Genomic DNA, 18,266 nt, shown 5'->3' on the forward strand with positions numbered 1-18,266 from the left:
ATTTTTCCACATTCTTCCACAAGAATCTCGAGCTTTCCCTACTGTGTTTCTGTAGGTCTCTGCATTTCTTTCCGTCAGCTACCAGTCATTGGTTTGCCATTCCCTCAATTTCTGCTCCATGTTTATCCCTACACTTCTTCTAGGTGAAACAAACTTTGAGTTGAAGGTTTTATGGGCAGGTGGGAATCCCCCTCCATCCACTGGAAGTCTCACCTGGCTACACAAAGTGGTGACTTCAGGCCCCATATCCCTCTCTCTTAGGAATCTTACTAGGGTCAACCATATAGACTCCTGGGATCCTCTCTTATCTCAAAGATGCCCCCCTGTTACCAATTTTTATTCCCCTTCATGCCCTCATTCTCCAACTGCCCCTACTATCTCCCACTCTGATTTACACCGCTATTATTTTCTCTACCCCATTCCCACTCAGTTCTATCATTCCATTTACTTCAGATGTCTATTTTATTTTCTCTTCTGAATGAGATTCCAGCCAGGGAGACTGTTTAAGATTACTCTTTCTACTTCTTTCTGAACTCTGTCTGGCTAGTTCAACTTAGCTGTTCTGGCTCAGAACTCCTCCCCAAGATTCTAACAGAATTGCTACTCTTGGAAAAATTGACCCTTAATTCCATGAGTTGAACTGAAATGCTTGAAAAAACTGAACAGAATTGAATAGAACTTCACAAACGCAACTAAAGTCAGCTGCATTCCACTGAATTGCACCAAACACAACTATTTTTCTCTCGCTGCACTGCTTTTAAGCAGCTTCTTTTTCCTGTCTGTCTTTCTAAAGTTGGCTGTATACTAAGTCTGATTCACTCTGTCAAATCTTTCTCTGATTCAGCACTTTATCTGCCCCTCAATTATATAACATTGTTTGGGATTAAAGGTATTTCTTAATGGTGTGTCTGTAATCGAACCAGATCACAATGGCCTACATCTGCTCCCATTCTGTTCAAGCTAAAAGTAATATACACAGTTTAATTATTACGATAAAAAACATTTATCAATCCCATAATCTTTACTGTCTGAATGTCCTTCTGAAGATTCACTGATGGAATGATTCTTCATAACTGCAGTTCTGATCATTTGTCTTTCACCAAATGTCCATTTCAGAATCAAAATTTTCCAGTTGCCAGTCTGATGAATGATTTTTCTTTCTTCAGCTGATTTGTTGGGCTGTCCCATGCCAGAGAAATCACTAAAAACCGTAGGGTAATTAAAATGGGGGATAATACTCTACCCATGACTGACTCAGTGCCAGGACCACAGATCTGATTTCTACCCAGTGGTTCCTATAGTCTGTTTCAGGTAATATATAAGGGTTCTGCATGTGTGGAATACAGGAAACTATATTCTCATTGTCAGATGAAAAATAATACATTAGAATTTTAATAGGTATCTTTATAATATGCATAGTGGTATTACTTGGTATATGAATAAAATTCTCTATTTTGAATAAGTGAAAAAGGATTACTAAAGTAATCGTTAAGAGTACTTATTTTGATGCAAGTTTATTTTTCAGTGTGTACTTTTCTTCATATTGCTTTTGGGTCACTTTTCATTGTTTATCTTGTATTTTTTTACTCTACTTTTAAGAGCTACTCAATATCACATGATTTTGATAAATGTATATTTTAAGAAACTATTGGAAATGGCTGTTATATTTATTTTATTGGATTTTTCCAGTTCTGGGTCTTTCATCTAAGATACGTATCTATTTTTCCTTTCTAAGACTCTAGAGTAAATGCTCATACTGTACAAGTAATTCCACATTACCATTTTGATATTTCAATTTTACTTGAAGCAAAACATTGGAATCTTCAAATACTAGCTTAGCAAATTTCCCTATGTCTGTACTGGAAGTAAAGATTGATATGATCACAAATCTGTATGTACATTATTTTTTAAAACAAAATCTCCCTTTGACTCTGCCCTAGAAAAGTAGTTGAACTGTGGAGTCAGGTATATGCTTGGAAACTGAGCAATAACAAAGCAATGTGAAACTCCCCATAGGCAAAGGAGGTCTTTCTTGAACTAAAAAGGAAAGAGCAAGGCCAGCCTCAAAAGCAATCTATTAACTTGGAAAAGTGAAGTACATAAAAGTTAATAAAATTGCTCTATTTGAAAAAGTTCCAAGGAGAATGCAGGAGGAAACATTTTTTTGAAATGGGAGAGGCAGTTTTTACTTATTAATTTAGTGTTATATCAAATAGAACAAGACTGCCTACTACATTCAATATAAAAATTGTGTACAAGAATAAAAATATATGAAAGATGAACCGTGAATGATATATTAAAGAACAATAGATGAACGCACACATGTCTTTCCTTTTTTTAATATTTATTTTTATTTATAATTTTTCTTTTAATTATACATCCTCTTAACAAAGCATCAGCAATCAAATTTCAGAGCCATATTATAGTGGAATCTATCACAATTTTTTTTTGGTATATACATTTGTAATGTTAATGTAAATAAAATAAACTACATACACCAAAAAGAACTACAAAACAATCAGGAATTACATAAATATTATATTCATGAAGTTTTGGCAATTGTAGTTGGCAAACGTGCAGAAAACATCTTTCTTAGCTTGGTGAGTCTAAAATTCTGAAAGTAAATCAATAGACATCATATCTCATATCTATCAAATTAAAACATCTATCCAGACATAAAAAATATCTTATCCTCTAAACAACTTAGCTTAATTAAAAAGACTGTCTGGTCTTCAACCTCATCAGAGACTTGAAAAGGAATAAAACTTAATTACCTGAGTAAACCGCAAGTGAAGGTTAACAAAAACAGTTTGATAATGTTTTCCTTTTTTTTTTTCTCTTCATAATCCAATATTATTTTTTATTAATTTATTCATATTACATCTAAATTGTTATCCCATCCCTTGTATCCTCCCATTCCTCCCTCCCTCCTATTTTCCCCCTTACTCCCCTCCCCTATGACTGTGACTAAGGGGGACTTCCTCACCCTGTATATGCTTATAGGGTATCAAGTCTCTTCTTGGTAGCCTGCTATCCTTCCTCTGAGTGCCACCAGGTCTCCCCATCCAGGGGAAGTGGTTAAATATGGGGTACCAGAGTTTGTGTGAAAGTCAGAACCCACTCTCTACTCAACTGTGGAGAATGTTCTGTCCATTGACTAGATCTGGGTAGGGGTTCAAAGTTTACTGCACATATTGCCCTTGGCTGGTGCCATAGTTTGAGCAGGACCCTTGTTCCCAAATCTTCCCATCATAATGTTTTACTTGTAGGTTTCTAGGACCATCTGGAACCTTCTATTTCCCCATTCTCCCTTGTTTCTCTCACCTATACTCCCAATAGGAAGTCTTTCCCTCTGTCCCACTTTCCTGGAAAGTGAATACTTTCATGGGACATGCCCCTTGGGCTAGTGTCCAGATATAATGTTTTCAAAAGCCACAGAGGCCTACAGTATATGTCATTTAATGATGATTTTAATATTTTAAAGATTCTTTGACAACAAGACAGTCTACCTCAAAGAAGATGACGAGCAAAAAAAAAAAAAAAAAAAAAAAAAAAAAAAAAAAAAAAAAAAAAAAAACCTCCTTATGGGGTTGGCTTCAAATTCAACAAACAAGCCACTGGGCAAAATGTCCTCACTTCTGTCACAGACAGAATTCTGCCTATATTGGGCAAACATGGATAGAAGCAGAGTCGACCGCCAAACTCTGCCAAGACAGGGTAAGCAAATCCTCAATAATTCTTGCCTCACAAATATGCATGTTAGATATATTGGGCCAGAAGGCTGAAGATGATGCTCCAACGTTATAGAGAGTTTTGGGTGACTGTTCAGGAAGCAAATTGTCTCTGTCCTTTTTTCATTTTGAAAGCTGCTAATCTTTCTTTCTTTATAAGATATATATATATATATCTTAAAAAGTTATGAGTGGAGGAAGAAGGATGAATATCTATAGACAAATATTTCAGTGGATTACTGAATGATGAGCAGAAGATTTAATTATAATGATCACAGATATAGTAGCTCAGAGCTTAACAGAAAATGTTACAATGGACATATGAGCTGTTCAGTTTTCATTAAGTAACATTTCCTTATCATCCACTCACCCACTCAATTAAGAGAAGGTACAAATGTGAAAGCAGAACCATACACTTAAGGATTAACACACAAGACACACAATAGATTGACTACCTGTGTCAAACTGTCTAACCCTATTATAAGCAACAGGGTACATGAGCTCAGATAGCAACAGCATATGCATATGACTTTTGGAATGTTCTGGACTCTCTAAGTATGAACTGTACTTCTAGAGTAGAGCTGCTACTTTAGTATAGAATTCTTTTTTATATCACACTATTTTTATTCATTATATGGGCTTGTTTTTTGTCAACTTGTTACAAGGAAGAGACAGCTGAGAGAAGGGAACACAATGGGTACAGAACTAAACAGAGAATTCTCAACAGAGAAATATCAAATGGCTGAGAAACCCTTAAAGAAATTTCCACCATCTTTAGTCATCAGGCAAATGCAACTTAAAAATACTATGAGATCCATGTTACACAGGTAAGATTGGCTAATACCAAAAACTCAAGTGACAGCACATGCTTGTGAGATTGTGGAGAAAAGGGAACACTCCTGCATCGCTGGTGGGAGTGCAAACTGGCACAACCATTTTGCAAATCAATCTGTCACTTTCTCAGGAAACTTGGAATAGCTTTATCTCAAGACTCAACTATACCATTCTTGGGCATATACAAGAAAAATGTTCTACCATTCAACAAGGACACTTGCTCAACTATGTTCATAGCAGATTTATTCATAAAAGCCAGAACCTGGAAACAACCTAGATGTTTGTCAACCAATGAATGGATACAGAAAGTGTGGTAAATTATACATTTCAATATTATTCATCTATCAAAAGCAAAAAAAAATGATGGCATTTGCAGGCAAATGTATGGAACTAGAAATGATCATCCCAAATAAGGTAATCCAAACCCAGAAACACACACCTGGTATATACTCACTTATAAGTTGATAATAACTCAACATAGATATCCTCTGAGATACTCAACTGAGCACGGTGTTGAGGCAGATGTTGGGACTTGCAGCTAGACTCTGGGTGGAACACTGAGTGTAGTATAGAAGACAAGGGGAGTGGGAGGACCTGGAGGTATCAGGAATGCCAAAAGGGGATCATCAAGGACAGAGAATCTGAGCCTGGGGGATCCTGCACAAGCTGATATAGCAACTAAGGACAATAAATGCAGAGAACATAGGCTCTCCCTGTTCAGATGTAATCTATGTACAGTTCACTCTCCACAATGTGGAGGGAGAGGTAGGATCTGCCTCTGACATGAACTCTGGCTCAAGCAATTTGATTACTTCCCCTGGCAGTACTGAGAGCCCACGAAAGATGGGGATGCAGGCTATCCTGATGAGACCTGATAGGCTGTGGTCAGATGGTGGGGGAGGAGGACCCTCCCCATCAGAGGACTAGGGGATAGAAATGAAGCAGAAGAGGGAGGGAGGGTGGGAAGAGTAAGATAAGAGTGAGGGGGTAACAATCGAGTTGTAATGTGAATAAATTATAAAAAATGAAAAATACAAAAAAAAAAAAAAGAAAATAAATAAATAAAACTCCCATAATAACTGACTGTAGGCAGCAAAACTCTAGGGAATTTTGTTAATTTCTGATTGGTAGTGCAAGGCCTATCATATTATAGTTGGTGACGTCCCTGACTGATGGTTCTGGATTATTTAATAAGACAGACTGAGAAATCCAAGGGAGGTGAATCAACAAGCAATGATCTTCCATGGCCTCTGCCTCAGTGCCTGCCTCCAGGCTCACTCCTGGTTTGAGTTTCTTCCCTGGCTTCTCTCCATGGACTGTGGTTCAGCAAATGTAACCAAAATAAGCCCTTTCATCTCCAGCCTTCTTTGATTATGATGTTCATCATAACAATAGCAACCTGAACTAAGACAAAAAAATCCTAATATACGATCTTCCAGACATGACATATTTTGAGTGGAAATTACATTTCTCATGAGGTTGGAGAAAATCTATCAAAGCTGACTATCTTGACAAACCTTGTATTGAAGAGATGTTGTCATACAAGGATACAAAGTGAAACATCCAAAGTACACAGAAAAATAAGGATATAGTTAAAAATAGATAAACTAGAAAATATGAATATTAATGAACATGAGTATATGTATTCAAATCTATTATATATTGCTTTCATAGTAGAGCATATGGGAGACTGAGAACAGGAATGATAGTTAAAAATTGTTCAGTACAAAGATTTTAAATTATAAAAAGTGTCCTAGAACAGCAAGAATTAAGATATGAAGCAAGTCAGTAAAATTTGTGGATTAATGGATTGAGCTAGAAATGACCATAATGAGTGAGTTAACCCAGAAGCAGAAAGAATCAAATGGTATATACTCACTTATATCTGCATACTAGCCCAAGGGGCATGTCCCACGAAAGCCTTCATTTACCAGGAAACTGGGACAGAGGGGAGGGCATCCTATTGGGACTCTAGATAAGAGAAGCATAGGAGAATAGCAAAGTAGAAGGATCCAGAGGGTCCTAGAAACCTACAAGTAGAACATTAGGATAGGCAGATTTGGGCCCAGGGGTCCCGCTCAAACTAAGGCACCAGCCAAGGACAATACAGGCGGTAAACTTTAAACCCCTACCCGGATCTAGCCAATGGACAGAACATTCTCCACAGTTGAGTGCAGAGTGGGATATGACTTTCACACGAACTCTGATGCCTCATATTTGACCATGTCCTCTGGAGGGGAAGACCTGGTGGCACTCAGAGGAAGGATAGCAGGTTACCAAGACGAGACTTGATACCTTATGAGCATATACATGGGGAGGAAATCCCCCTCAGGAACAGTCATAGGGGAGGGGAATAATGGAAAAATGGGAGGGAGTGAAGAATGGGAGGATACAAGGGATGGGATAACCATTGAAATGTAACAAGAATAAATTAATAAAAAATTAAAAAAAAAAAATAGATTGAAAAAGCCTTGATGCCAAAACTGGGAAAAAGAAATTCAAACAAGATGGGCATTTCAAGTTGATATGAAAGAGATACAACACAAAGAAATATAATTCAAATTTAAATATTAAGCAGGGCAAAAATAAAAACAATAAGAAATTATGAAAAAGCCGGGCGTGGTGGAGCACGCCTTTAATCCCAGCACTCGGGAGGCAGAGGCAGGCAGATCGCTGTGAGTTTGAGGCCAGACTGGTCTACAAAGTGAGTCCAGGATGGCCAAGGCTACACAGAGAAACCCTGTCTCGAAAAACAAAAAAAAAAAAAAGAAATTATGAAAAAATCATAATTTTGGTATAAAGAAAAATATATTTCAAAGTTATAATATAGGTAACACGTAAAATGTAGAAAAAAACAGCAAATATATATATATATGGTATTTATGAACAAATTTTAAACTTCATTTGCCAGGGATCACATATGAACCTAATAATTGTCAAAATAAGTTTGCAATACTTATCTAAATACTATAGGATATATTGATGAACATTTTGTTATCTTTTGCTACAGGAGGGACCACTAAGCTTGATCCTATTGGCTTCTCGTGTCTGAATTTCCTGCCCATACACTACAATGTTGATTTTCTCATACTGCATATACCAGAAAACAAAGGTCAATTATGGCATACGCTTTAACTGGACATTACGAAATTATCCTCCAATTATTTGTCTTATAAGTTATAAACTCAAACAAGAAATGTGGTTAGGGTAATATATGGCATGGCTTAATGAAAAAAGTTACAAAGTCAGGATACAAATACAGATAAGGATAAAAATTGGTGACATAGACTCCATATACCTTTATAACAACTCTACTAACTACAAAATACATACATTTTCATTGATAGTTATGATGAACACATATAATATTTATAAATGCAAATATATGCATATAGATATCTTATGTAAGTAATCATATTTCAGCTGTAAAATCTAGAAAGTGTTATGAAGAGTGGAAGTGTACTAAATTCTCATGCTCCAAAAATGTGAAGTCTATACAGTTTGAACAAATCTGTCATGCTAAGAGAGAGTTATAAAAATATTACTTAGATATATGGAATAAAAACTGCATAACTTTGGAAATAGATGGAGAAATCAAAATGTCTTCAGCATGACAGTTTAAGGTTAAGAACAAAAATTCTTATGGTTTGTATACAGTTTGTTTTGCACACATTTTTGTTTGTATACAGTGTGGTTTGATACATTTATTGTTTAAATTTGTACACGTTAGACTAATGTTCAAAATGATACTGGCAAAAGAAGCAGTTTTCATATAACCAAGTCAGTACGTACCCACCATGTGTTTGAGGAATTTTTGACTTAAATGGTAAGAAAGAAATCTAACTGTGCCTTGAGGGGAAGTAGGGTCAAGTGAACACTTATTTTCAGTTGAGAAACACTTCCTACCTCCTAAAATGGGATATTCATAAGATTGCATCTGCCATGGCTGATTCTGCACATTATGTTTCACTTAGAGTGTGCTACAAGAAACTGGGCATTTTTAGACATATTCATAAGGGACATGTTGTGTAATTTTCCTTCTTATTGCTTTGACATTCTATTCCTCTCTTCCTAGTGTGGGATAAAAATGAAATGAATATCCTGTTCCCAGTGGATGAATCTTATGCTACTCAAAAGAGAATAAAGTAGATCCTAGAATTAAATGCATTATTTTTTTGTGATATAAAGTACCTTTTATTTATCTATCTTTCCCTGATTTTATCTTTTTGAGTACAACCTGTGATAAGATTATCAATTAGATAAAAACTCAGGTTCCTTGGTTGGATGGTTCTGATGAAAAGGACATTCCTACACATTGCGAAAAAAATATATTCTTATAATTTATATACTTTGTTTTCTTATAATTGACTGAGAGTCCTTGAAACTGAGTGATGTTCATAATCTTTTTTGATTTTATTAAAACACTCATGATAAAGACATTTTAATACTAAAAATGTAAAACTAAGGTCTACTTGATGCTATTGAATATCCTGTGACACAAGGATTCAGTCTTTCCGATATATACCCCCCGTTCAATGGAAAAAGTTATCCTGTTATTTGGATTTCCTCACTGCATGTTATTGAGAAGTCTCCAACATGTTGCAGTCTTCATTTAGATCTTGGAGACCTCCTCATTTAGAAAAGAGTCCAATTTAATGTTCATATGAAAACCAAAAACCCAATGTGAAACAGACTCTTCTCATGGTTTTACAACAATGTTGTGAAATTTAATTATATTTAGAGACCGACTCTTTAGAAAGCTATGCTAAAACAATGTCCTTAGGGTGGGCAATAATTTAACTAATATCTTCATGAGAAAAACTAACTCAAACATGGAAAATGCCACAAGCTATGCTAACAAACTTGTAAAAGTACAACAAAATGAGGGAGTGTAAAGAGAGTCCTCAGAAGAAACAAAACCTAACATTTTTCATTAGCCTCCAAAGCAGTGAAGAAACTGAGCTTAGGTCTCTTATACCAACTCATCTGTGATGTTATTTTTATATTAGTCTAATCAAAGTAAAATACTCATGAGTCAAAACTAATGTACTAATTTTATTTACTTAATGTCATATACACAGTAAGTGTGGGTTAATAAGATAGCTTTTATTTGAGTACCTGGGAGTGAGAAAGATTCATTTAGTTTTAAAGTATAAGTAGATACATATATTAAAAGCAAAAGAGGACAATAATATAATTAATACCTTGGGTTAGAAAGAAAATACCAAAAATCAATGAATATGAGGAATTCACGTACAACTTTGAATAATGAACAAATGCTGTTTCAAGTCACATTTCATGAAAGATAAACATTTGTCTTTTCTTTTACTGCAAATAAGGATGCACTGACGGTATGGAGATTGTTAATATTTATTATTTGAATTTCAAAACTATACAAAGAAAAATAATATTCACAAATCACTGGAATATTTTCTTTTGCCCAATAAGGTATACCAAGATTCAACAGGAGCCTAAGCTGGAAATTCTATTGTGATGGTAAATGTTTACTCAAAGAAATTTTTGTGTTCAACACAGCTCTGTAGAAAGGATATCTGAATCTTTTTTAAATAACGAAAGCATAAAATAGTCTTACTACTCTGTTCTAAATCAATGGAATTTGCTTTATGTACATATTTTAAGAAATACAATGCAGCCAAGTATAAAGGAACTGAAATATATATATACATACACATACTCCCTCTACTCCTCCTAGTTCCCCACTTCTCTTCTCCTCCAGACTCACTGCTTGTTTCTTTTTCTTGAGAAAAGAACAGACCTCCATTGGATATCAACAAAATACTGCGTAACCATATGCAGTAAGACTGGGCCCAAATCCTCTTATCATACATGGGAACCCACTAGAAAGAAAAGAGTTCCAAGAACAGGTGAAAGTGTCAAAGACTGCACACAGGAATCTCACAAAACCTTTTGGCTAAACAACCACACCCTACTTACAGAGGACCTAGCCCAGATTCATGCAGGCTCTATAATGGACACAGCAATCTCTGTGAGATCTTGAAGCATTTGCATAGTTAATTCTGAGGGCCTTGTACTCCCCATGTCTTTTAGCCCTCTAGCTCCTACAATTCTTCCTCCCTTACTTCATGAGCTCACACTACTATTTGGGTGCGGGTCTCTACATCTGCTCCAATCAGCTCCTAGAGAAATCCCTTCTAATGACCATTGAATTAGACACTGACCTATGAGTAGAGTAGTATACAATTAGGAATCACTTCATTTATTTCATTTCATGTTTGTTGATTTATTTATTTTGCCACTCTCTTAGTTCTACCATGTATCTCTGGGCTATCCAGCATTTACTTCCCAGCCATCCAGGCACCGACAGGAATGTTCTCCCTTTTGTGGCACAGACCTCAAATTGGACCATTCATTGGTTGTCACTCCCATAAATTCTGGCCATCATTACCTCAGAGTACCTTTAAGGCGGGCAAATTTGGGGCTGGGTTGGTGCTCCCATCCCACCAAGGGAAGCCTTCCTGCTTACAGAAGATGGCCTGTTCAAGCTTCTTATACTCCATCACTAAAAGTGCTTGTTAGGGATTCTCCACTTTATTATATTTCCACATGTGCCCCCATCAATGGCCCTCAGTTCCAGTCCTCTCTCCCAGTACTCTGTCCCTCCATTCCTCTTCTTCCTCCTTCCTCCTCCCTCCTGCTTTCATCCTCACCAGCCTATAGTCGACCTGAAAAATCTATTATGTTTCCCCTTCCCAGGAAGTGCAGGCATGTCCTCTTTGAGTCCAGTTGTTTCTTAGGCTCTCTAGATGTATGGATTGTATCATGAATTTTTTTAACTTTACAGTTAATATCTACTTATAAGTGAAAATATGGCATGTTTGTTTTTTGGAGGCTGAGTTATCTAACTCAGAATAATTTTTTCTAGATCCATTTACCTGCAAATTTCATGATGTCATTTTTTTAAATATCTGAGTACTACATTTTTTAATCCATTCTTCAGTTGAGAGGCATCTAGGTTGTTTCAATTTTCTGGTTACTATAATAAAGTCACTGTGAACATAGTTAAAGAATTGTCTTTGTAATAAAATGGGGCATCTTTTGGGTATAGGCCCAGGAATGCTATAGATCTTAAGGTAGATCGAGTCCCAATTTTCTCACTAACTGCAATATTTTCATAGTGGATATAAAAGTTTGCATGCCTACCAGCAATGGAGGAGTGATCGCTAGGTTTCACATGTTTACCAGCATAACATGTCACTTGTGTTTTGTATTTTAGTCATTTTGACAGGTGTAATATTGAATTTAAAAATATTTTTATTTGCATTTAACTGATGATTAACGATGTTGAACATTTCTTTAAATGTTTCTCAGCCTCTGCTGAGAATACTGTTTGGATCACTATCCTATTTTTAATAGTATTACTTGGTTTGTTGGTTTCTAATTTATATAGATTTTTTATATATTTTGAATATTAGGCCTCTGTCAGATGTGAAGCTGTTGAAAATACTTTAACATGAAAAGAACTGGTAAATATGTTGGTATTGGTCAGTCTGAATTTTTAACATGATATATCTCTTGCTGATGTATAAGTGGAGAAACAGATCCAGTTGCTTTAAAAAATTTTTATGGAATAATGATTAAAACATGTTTAGATGTGAGAATATAATTTGGGATAACTATAAAAACCATGAAAGTGGATCACAGGAAGTACAAGACCTAGAGCAAAGTAGTCGTACATAGGTGCTATAAAACTAGAAATGGGAAAAAATAGAAGGGGCTTTAACTAGAGTGAGGAATGGAAAAATACGGAGGGAGAAGAAGGAATGGACAGATAATTCTAAAGAGGTCTGAAAAAGCCATGAAAAACATTATTTTATTTATTACTTACTTATAAATCATATGTTATATATATATATATATATATATAACTGAATTTATACACACACACATATATACACATTAGAAAGGATGTCCAACACTACTCTCTGTCTTGCTCAGCACTGAAGATAATGCTCCCTCCAAAACCATGGACTATCTAAAAACATCCACAGCAGCATTCATGAGAAACCCTCCTTTTTGGTCGAGGAGTAAAGATAACCCAAAATCATATAGCATATTTTATTACTCTTGTTTGCCACCCAGATCTTAAAGGTAATAACGTATAGTTGAAGACAATATATAGTTTGGACACTGGCCTTGGAGACAAACAAGTAGATCTGACTGGAGAGATCTGAGGACTAGTCTCATCAGTATCAGAAAATGCTGTGCAACCTGCCGCAGGGAGAAAAGCAATCAATAATCCCACCAACTGAAAAATCCTATGGACTACAAAAATAACAAGATGTCAAGATTTTAAAGAGGTGCACTCATACCCAAAGGGAACCACAGCACTCTAATTGGACTTAACGCTTTCTTAAGAGGAGGCAATTTATGCCTGCTATGATAGCTTGATACTATACTCCTTGCCAATTATCTATGGCTGTTGAAGTCATGTATCCAGGAGAACCAACTGCTTCTACTTTGTGATTTCTGTATCACTTCTAACTACATTCTAAGTGCACCTTCTACCCACAGACACCCACTGCTTTCATCCCTCGTCAAGGATGCTTTCCTTTACAACATGTGGAGACTGTTAGCTAAATCCACAATTTGTTAAAATTCAGAGAACAACTGAGTGTCCAGTTTCAACATCACCCCTAAACTTAAGGCTCAAGGAATACTGTAGAAGTGTGGTAGAGAGATGGTAAGACCAGAGGATCAAGATATATGTTATGAGATTGTGTCTTCTAGGTATGACAAGGAACTGCACACATGAATTACCATCAACATTGTCACCTACAGGGCTAGTACAATGACCACACTAGTTGATGTGCAAATGTAGATGGGGTAATTCCCCTGGAGAGGCCAAAGCCCTCAGTGAAAAAAACAGAAGTCCACTAAAGGCTGCTGAGAAAGAGAAAACCAAACTTCCCTGGAGACGAGTAACCATGTAGGTTGTCCAGTCTCTAGTATTCAGCTGTGAGCACATAAACATAAGAGCAAAACTAAGAGGACTCAGCGGCATGTGTTTGTGTATACATATTTACAAGTATATATTTACACACACATAATTATAGAAGTCATGAATTTGAAAAGGAGTGGGAGGTGCAGGAGGAATTGGAGTGTGAGTGGTAGGGTGTAAATTATGTAAGTAAATATTTACATATAAAATTCCCAAGCCGTATTTTATTTTTGAAAAGAATCTCTGCAATTTACTAGATACAAAAGTAAATCAGGATATATTTACCTTAGGTATTTCTAGCTAGAGGAGATATATAGACAATTTTAATTCCATATCTGATCATTGATAATTTTATCTGTGCTTGTGGAAGAAATTTTTATCTTATTCATACAGAAAGAAAAAAGTCTATACATCTATCTTTATTTATGTGTTTATTGTTTGTTTTTCTTGAGACAGGATTTCTCTGTGTAATCTCTGCTGGTTTGGACTCACTTTGTAGGCCAAGCTGGTCTCCTTGAGCTCATAGCAATCTGCCTGCCTCTACCTCCCACAGAGTAATGGGATTAAAGGCATGTGTCACCAGGCCTGGTTTAAGACAACTCCTTAAGACAATGAAATAAGAGAAGCAGGTTGCTATCTCTGACATGACTGTGTTGCCTGCATTTTGATTGCTCCCTCCTGATGTAACTGCCTTGGCAGGCCACAGGATTTGCTTAATCCTGATGAGACTTGAACTGTGGTGGTTGGACTAGGGGAGGAGAAGACGAAGGGGCCTACCATCTGGATGTAAAGTGAATAAACACAATTATTTTTAAAAATCAACTGAAATATGTAGATTTAAAAATATCTAAAATGGGTCACTATTTAAAGCTTTCATATATACTCAATTATTTCTTTATATTTAACTTATAAATTAAAAAAAAATTATGTGCCGCTGTCTGCTTTTTTTTTCTATCGCATCACACATAGTGTTCAATAAATGTTTAATTAGCTCCCTGTGGCCCTTTTCATGTACCATGCTAGTGTCTTGTAGTTGCTGTTAACACTCAGAGTAAAAAGAAGCAAGACATGATGATCATTAGCTTAATACTCAGTCCACTGTAAGCTTCCTTTAAATGTGCCAAGCAACTCAACAAGGAGGCCCGCCTTAAAAGGTGTCTCTCCACGAATGCTTCCCTCTATGAAACAAATGATTGAGGAAAAAACAGCTCTAAAACTGGGAAGATTTTCATTTTAGAGTTGAAAATGGTCTCTTCTCTTGGCAGTTCTCCATTCTGTCATGTGTGTGTGTGTGTGTGTGTGTGTGTGTGTGTGTGTGTGTGTGTATGTGTGCATGTGTGTATGTATATGTATGTATGTATGTATGTATATTATGTATTTTTTCTCTCCATGCTGGCTGTTTTTCTTTCAAGCTAACATCTGCCCTATTAATCTTCTGTCATTCAGTTTATAACTTTCATATCTTTAGTGTTGTTGTTTATTTTGTTTAGTTTTGAGATAGTACTCATAAAATATAGATTGGCCTAGAACTCACTTTGGGGTCAAAGTTATATTTTGGTTTCTATTTCTTAATAACTAAAATATACTCAGTTTTCATATATCTTTCTTCAAAATAATTAATACAGTAGAATATTTTTGTATGTGACTACAAACACAACACTTGGGATGATGAGAATTTCATGTTTCAGATTAACCTGACCTGCATATGAAAATTTAGTCTCATTAATCACTCAATTAGTTAATTAAACCATTATTGTCCAGATACTGTGGCTCATCTTAGAAATTGATATGGATTAAATTGTGTTCTCACAGAATTGATATTCTAGAACTCCAGCCACTAATTGATTATATTTGAAAAATATGTCATTTAGAAGGTATAGTTAAGTACTATGTTAGAGTGATTCCTTAATCAAAGTGCACTGGTTGAAGAAGTGGATAAGAAACTGAGTTTCCCTGGTCTATATCCAGGATTACACTGGGATTCAAATAAACTCCATATAGATATAGTAAGACCAAAGCTGACTGCAAACCAGGAGTAGCGTTTGCACCCAAATTGCCGTGTTGAGACCTTTGTCTTGAACCATTTTCACCTAAAATTTGAAAAAGGTTTTCATGTTGTTTGATCGACCCAATCTGTAGCTATCTGTTACATCATGCTGCACAGAATGGTTCACTTGGAAGAGCATGTATGCACTTATTAAAAATACAGGAGCTTACCTCTAGCCGTATAAGACATAAGTTTATGAAAAACATTGAATGCTCCTAAAAATAATGTTTCTTTTTCATACAAAAATAATGTTGCAAATGCAAGCAAATCTGAAATATTTTTACTAATTCTACAAGTACATGTTGTCGCACGTTTTTAATCCCAGCAACAAGGAAGCAGAGGCAGACGGATTGATGTGATTTCGAGGCCAGCCTGGTCTACAAAGTGAGTCCAGGACAGCCAAGGCTACACAGAGAAATCCTTTCTCAAAAAACCAAACAGCAAACAAAGAAACAAACAAGCAAAAACAAAAGAAAACAAGAACAGGTACATGTTTCAGAGTGCTTAAATAGTGTGTAGTGTTTTTGGTAAGGCTCTGGTATTACAACACTTGCATCGTTGAAAAGAGGATTACAGGATTTCTATAAGAGTAGCATACTACTCAGCTATTAAAAACAAGGAATTCCCTAAATTTGTGGATAAATGGATTGAGCTAGAAATGATCATAATGAGTGAGTTAACCCAGAAGCAGAAAGAATCAAATGGTATATACTCACTTATATCTGCATACTAGCCCAAGGGGCATGTCCCACAAAAGCCTTCACTTACCAGGAAACTGGGACAGAGGGGACGGCATCCTATTGGGACTCTAAATGAGAGACGCATGGGAGAACAGCAAAATAAAAGGATCCAGAGGGTCCTAGAAATCTACAAGTAGAACAATATGATAGGCAGATTTGGGCCCAGGGGTCCCGCTCAAACTAAGGCACCAGCCAAGGACAATACAGGAGGTAAACTTTAAACCCCTTCCCAGATCTAGCCAATGGTCAGAATATTCTCCACAGTTGAGTGGAGAGTGTGATACGACTTTCTCGACTTTCTCACGTGTTCTGGTGCCTCACATTTGACCATGTCCCCTGGAGGGGGAGACCTGGTAGCACTCAGAGGAAGGACAGCAAGTAGCCAAGAAGAGACTTGATACCCTATGAGAATATATAGGGGGACGTAATCCCCCTCAGGAACAGTCATAGGGGAGGGGAATAATGGGAAAATGGGGGGGGGAGGAATGGGAGGATACAAGGAATGGGATAAACATTGAGATGTAACAAGAATAAATTAATAAAAAAAAAAAAAGAAGAATTAAAAAAAAAAAAAGAGTAGCAAAGGGGCTTTGACCATTTAGCATGTGGAGAGCATAGCTCTGGCAGGCCTTGCCCTTCACGCTGGTCCTTCCGTCTTGCTAAAAACCACTTCATTACATTCCTAATGCTAGCTAGGTCTGTTTCCTCATTTGGACATCTCCTGATGCTGCTGCTAACTACCAAGGTCCAGCTATCAAAGTACTAAAGTCCAGCAATCAAAAGCCCTCTTTGGCTCATCTAATTAACATGACCAATTTAAATTAACACAAGGTTTCCCATTGTACCTTTATAAACGACCATTTTCCTATATGTCACCTCTCTGAGCTGATACCAATGCCAACAAGTAGAAATGTCAGTTCTCTGGAGATAAGGAATATCTCCACCAATACTTGAGTGACTTGATTTGGATGACAGATGTGTATTAGCTCCTCCCCCCACAGTCTGCTCAGTATGCTTAACCAGAATGATTAAAGCCTGCAGCTCATACAGTTTTTCTTTCATTTTCACCAGCCTGAACTGGTATTATACTTAAAGCCTTAGATTTGAATAACTCTACTTACCAGAGAGATCTGGGATTCACTGTGCTTGACCTATTTGAGCCTGGGCATTTTAGATGACGTTCCCCATGAACTGTTGTCTTAGGAGAATAAAGGAGAGTGTTCGCTGGGCTCATCAGTTCCCTCTTGAGATCTCCATTTCTGAAAACGGAGCTGAATGTTGTGCTATAACATTAGGAGGCATGCTATACAAAAACTGCTTAGTACACAGAATTTGAGAAGTATTCATGTGTTCTCAGCTGAAACATTAGACATTTTATAACAATGCTCGTATTCTGAAAGTAAAAGTAAACCAATCACTAAGTATTTAAAGAACATGAATTTTACATTGCTTTTTACACTAAGGTGCATAGATGAACAGGAAACTACATATGTCTTCAAAATCGAATGCATGCTTCTTCTTATCTTGTATCCTCCTACGCATATATATCACTACGTAGTCTCATGTTTATACAGGTTTGTTTAAAAGTCACACCGATAGAAAATGACAATGATTTTCCAGGATATTCAGAACCATTTTCTATATAGGGTACATGGGTATAGTATGTTCTCTGCCTACACATTCATAATAATTTGGTGCATATTAGCATTCCTTATTTCTAGATGCTCACAATGAAATTTTAACCAGGGGCACAAATGTCTCAAGAGATTGCAAATGTTTAAAAACCCAAGGTCCAAGATCCATGTGGGTAGAATACTGTATAAATAATAAAAATAAATAAATCTTAAAAAAAAGAAAACAAGGTCATGTCTATGTAACATGATAACCAACTCAGGTAAATACACCAAAGTTTGACAGCAGGGACCTGAAAGAAG

This window comes from Acomys russatus, chromosome 9 (assembly GCF_903995435.1).
Source record: "Acomys russatus chromosome 9, mAcoRus1.1, whole genome shotgun sequence".
Lineage (NCBI taxonomy): Eukaryota > Metazoa > Chordata > Mammalia > Rodentia > Muridae > Acomys > Acomys russatus.